At 52.7% G+C, this 5,000-nt stretch overlaps 1 pseudogene across 1 annotated transcript in view; it reads left to right on the top strand.

Annotated features, from left to right (window-relative positions):
- Positions 1 to 5,000, top strand: part of LOC311341063 (protein sidekick-1-like) — a 209,210-nt pseudogene that overhangs the window by 199,103 nt on the left and 5,107 nt on the right. The window contains exons 24-28 of the transcript XR_014684114.1: positions 456 to 559; positions 661 to 731; positions 3,080 to 3,218; positions 4,106 to 4,162; positions 4,457 to 4,558. The product of XR_014684114.1 is annotated as a protein sidekick-1-like (transcript). The remainder of the gene's footprint in view (positions 1 to 455; positions 560 to 660; positions 732 to 3,079; positions 3,219 to 4,105; positions 4,163 to 4,456; positions 4,559 to 5,000) is intronic.

Here is a 5,000-nt window from a genome sequence, read left to right as displayed (position 1 = left end):
TCCACAAGTCCAGCTTGTGTGGAGGTGAGAGTGTTGCCGTGTTGCAGGGTGTCCGCTGAAATATGGCTGGCAGAGGCCGTTAGCAGAGCGCCAAAACAACTATTATTCAACACCGTCGACGGTCTCGACCGAGGCGCCGTGTATTCAGAGATTGGGTGTGGGAGACGGAGGAAATGGATTTAGCTTCGAGAGAAAATTACCAGACACTCTGTTCCCCTGGTTTCATGGTGCCCTGGTTCAGGGCCCCCCCCCCCCCTCACTCCAGATTCAATTTTCAGAACCACAGAAACATTTCAATGTCTCACAACTTTCACAGAGTAAGTGAAAGTTGAAAACACGTTTAGAATTCCTGTCCGTCGCTGTTTCGCCGCACACACGTAAGATCTGCTTGTCGTGTGTGTGTGTGTGTGTGTGCGCGCGTGTGTTTTAACATTTGCACGTGTGTATTCCCGCAGACTCAAGCCCTTCAGCTCCTACAAGCTGCGGCTGCTGGCTACCAACGACATCGGGGACAGCTCTCCCAGCAAAGACACGGAGGCAGTCACCACTCTGCAGGACGGTAAGGAAGCTAGGGAGGAGGAGAGGAGGTGGAGAGGGGGTCACGGAGATGGGGATGTACTGAATGGGCGTTGTCTTCTCTCTCTCTCTCTCTCTCTCCAGTGCCTGATGAGCCTCCAGTTATCCTTGCAGTGAAACCAACCACCACCACCTCAGTCCTTGTGCAGTGGAAGGTACACCCACACACACACACACGCCTAGCGACATAAAACCATTAGACATGAAGCATTTACCATAAAATGTGCAGCCCTTGTGCAGTTTGGACAGACCTCAGGTTGTGTGTGTAGAAACATGTGTACTTCATTGATTCTTATGAATCGAGACAAAAGGTCAGAGGGCAACACAGGGGGAAGGATACCCACGACAAGGAGCAAATTGAGAAAAACTGTTGACGACAAAGTCCGCCAATGCGGCATCCGCAAATTGTTAAAAGGCTACATGGTTACAGGAAATGGGCTTTGTGAGGAAATGGAGGTAGCACAAGCATGTGGACCGCCTTCACAGTTTGAAAGAGTCTTATTTCAACCTTCCTCCATGGCTCCAAGGCAAATAAGAAAAGAGACTGTGGGAGTCACGGACAATTCCATCATGCTTTACAAGGGTGCCACCGCCATTCAGCCCGCCCTTTGTTTGGGCAGGTTAGGCCAATTCACGGGTTGCTCATAATAGAGTATACTGATGCAGCTTCAGCAGCCTGTCAATGCAAAGTGACCTACATTTACAGGGCGCTTTTCAGGACCGGCGCTTGTGCAATTATTGCCACGACGGAAATCAAGCGCAGATCAGAACTTTTGAGTGATTGAAATTTATTCACAGAACAGCCCAGCAGGCAAAACAGAATCCAGGTACAGGCAGGCAGGCAGACAGGTACAGGCAGATAATCCAAAGACGACAGGCCAATGACTCCGTCAAAAACAGGCAGGGTTCAGAACCGGAAAAAACTTGGAATCTCTTAACTAAGAGGTTCACGCTAGTGGCACTCACCTGGCAGCCAGGTAACGAATAGTACACGCTGTGACCATCTGACAAAGTGAACTGAAAAGGCAGCGTTTAAATACTCAAACTAATCGACCCCCGAAATGAGAAACAGGTGAACAGAGAAACTGTCGGGGGGAAAAGAACAAAGGCAGGAAGTTGCCCCAAAAAAGGACATGGCCGTGACCCCGGGGGCACATGACTGAAACCACAGAACAGTCAGAACGGTCAAACTCCAACAGGTAGGGGGAGACAAAAACAACAGTCCAAGCGGGAATCCGGACAATCATTGCCATCCATACACAACGGCTGCGTCTCAATTCAGTGGCTGCGTCCTTCGAGTGACGCATTTGAAGACAGAGTACGTCACAGCGGCGCGTCAAGGCTGCCCCATTTAGAAGGCTCCTTCAAATGCGGCCGAGATGCGCAGCCTTCTTTTCCCGGATTTTGAAGGACCCACCGGGTGGATCCTTCACGGCCCGACGTATCCCACGATTCACTGCGCGTTGGATTTTCATCAGAAATGGCGCGGAGAGAGCTGAAAGCGGCAGCTGCAGCGAATCCATATTTAATGACAAAACTATGTAAAACCATTTTTTTTAATATATAAAAGTAAAGTTGGGACTATTTTAATTATGTAACTTTATTGTCAAAGTTCAATGACATTAACGCCAGCCATGCAACGTTAAACTAATTAACAGTACGCCAATGTCCTCCCTTCCTCTTCACCCGCCGGCTCCGGCGGTGAACCCTTCACCCGCTCCTCCAATAAAAGATAAAACACATGCAAATAAACAAATAAAATGATGATTTCTGGCTCCAGTATTTCTCCTCCGCCGTCCGCTTTGAACCGCAGCTTGTCAGGGTTGCTAGGCGACAGGAGCGGGCGCGCGCTCACGCAAAAGGTGAAGGGCGTTAACGGCTGGTCACGCAACCCGGAAATGCTAACAACGCTACGTTCGGCCTTTCGGGTGCGGCCTTCGCTGGCCTACGAAGGCCACGCCTTCGCCGGCCGCGTCCTTCGGAGGATGCGGCCCCTGGATTGGGACGCGGCCAAAGTCACACGGCGACGGAGCGAGCTGCTCGTCAGGGGGGCGGTGATGGGTCGATGTCTTGCCCAGGCACGCCTCGACTGTTAGCCAGGCGGACAACAAGGGATCAAATCAGCAGAACCTCTCGGGTTGCTGCACCGCCCGCCCTACCTCCTGAGCCACTGCCACAGATTCCCTGTCACTCACCTTGCTACACACACACACAACACATGCACGCAAGCCTACATGCACACACACACACACACAAATACACACACACAAATACACACACACAATGGCTGGCAGAATGGCATTCTGGGAAGCTAGGAGAAAGAATGAGCTTCCCCGAATCGTAAAATGTTTCATTGTGAAGTAGAGGAAAATAAACTGCTGTTTGTTTGTGTGTGTGTGTGTATGTGTGTGTGTGTGTGCGTGTGCCTGCATGTGTGTGCGTGTGTGTGTGTGTGTGTGTGTGTGTGTGTGTGTGTGTGTGTGGGGGGGGTTTGGTTCCTCAGCGGCCCAGTGAGGAGAGTGTTAACGGGGTGTTGGTCGGCTACAGACTCTACTACAGGGAGCTCCCCGTTAACGCCACCGCCTCCACTGCGGCAGAAACCATGGCAACAAAAAACAACAGCACAAGTGCCCTCATCACAGGTGAGTACCGTACCCCGCTGGAGGGGGGGGGGGGGGGGGGCTGGGATAAATGGGGGGGGGGGATAATAAAGCCTGGATAATAAGGAATAAAAGTCGAGAGAGAGCATGGGTCCAATAAGTGTGGCCTGCGTGTATGTATATGAAACCATTAGTGTATCCAAAGAGTCATCAAGAGGGGCCCCCCGTTTTAGCACCAGGTTGGAATGTGATTAGCAGCAATTACCAATTTCCCTCTAATCACCCTCTGGTGACACCATGAGTGGGAGGGTGCACCTAGAGGTGCGCTGGATAGATGACGCCAGTCGGTACGATCCACTGGGTAGGCCGGTGGGCCAATCTAATCACCAGACACGTCTGGGAAAGTAGTTTGCCCTTTCATATGAATTTCCAACCACGCGCTACACACTTCAAAATGCGACAGCCATGCAGGGTTTCATGGATGGCGGGCAGGTGGAGGGGGGGAGGGGGGGGGGGGGGGGTGGGTGGGTCGGGTCTGCACTAGTAGAGCACACACCCCCACCATCAGCCCTGTTGTTTCCCTGCGCTCTCTCGTTCTCCCGCACACCTAAATGCGATCCGACAAACGAACGCTTGTTTGATTGTCGAGTGGTTGGCGGACCCAAAGGGGGGTTGGGGTGGGGGGGGGATCTCTAGCCTCAATCTGTCAGGCGTGACGAGCACCCAGAGTGGCCGCGATCGTTCCACGGCACTCAAAGGGGGGGGAAAAAAAGAGAGACGTGAAGGAAGAAAAAAAAAAAAAAAAGCACCTTAACTACGTTGTAATGAAAACTTTTATGGCTCAACTTGATAGATTCATCGATTTGCTCTATCGTTCCGTCACTCTCACTGTTCTCTTCTCCGTCCTCCTCCTCCTCCTCCTCCTCCAGCCAAGAGCACCTTCAAGACGGTCAGCAGCTCTTCAGTGACGGAGTTCGAGTTGACGCGTAAGTGCTCCCAACAGCCCGGGGGGTGTGGGGGGGGGGGGGGGTGGGGGGATAAAATGATGACAGGGCTGTATTTTCACCGACCTCTAGCCCGGGCTGGGGGTCATCTGCGCTTCGATCATCTGCATCCCGTCTCGTCCGCGTTCCCCTTACACTGGCCGAAGTCGTATCAAAAATACCATGTGTTGTTTTGTGAACGGCCCGGGCACCGCATGTGTGTGTGTGTATGTGTGTGTGTGTGTGTGTGTGACACGTGCTGAGTGAGTGCTGAGACCTGTCCCTCTGTGCCCGCAGAGCTGAAGAAGTTCCGGCGCTACCAGGTCGCCATGGCGAGCTACAACATCATCGGGGAGAGCCCGCCCTCCCTCCCCATGGAGGTTTCGGTTGGAGAGGCAGGTAGGTGGGGCTTCCGGAAAGGGCAGGGTTGTGATTGGCCCCCGCCAGGGGGTTCTGTTCTGCTGTCGACCATTGGGTTTTCCAGACACCCCCTCTAGGGGGCGCTGACAGGGCCGTGTGTATTCTCTGGTGTAACGCAGTTCAAACAGCCGCGCTCTACAGCGGATGAAGGAGTAGAATATGTTGTAATGCCGTAGGGCTCTGCTGTTTATCACATGGGAAGTGTCGCGTGTGATGTCGTGGTGGCGGGGTGGGGTTTGGTAAATGTACAAAATGGTAAAACGTGTACGACATGTTAACCACGAGGCCCTGAGGATTCCTCCCTGAAGAACGGTTCAGGCCAGGAAATTGATCGAGACCTTTTGCCTAAGATCTCATATGCAAACGTGAAAAATGTATGAATACACATGCAGTGGCTGAGCAACGAGTGCCAGCCCCCCCC

The sequence above is a fragment of the Micromesistius poutassou genome (genome assembly GCF_964030765.1).
Source record: "Micromesistius poutassou genome assembly, chromosome: 3".
Taxonomy (NCBI): domain Eukaryota; kingdom Metazoa; phylum Chordata; class Actinopteri; order Gadiformes; family Gadidae; genus Micromesistius; species Micromesistius poutassou.
This window is presented reverse-complemented; position numbering and strand designations above follow the sequence as displayed.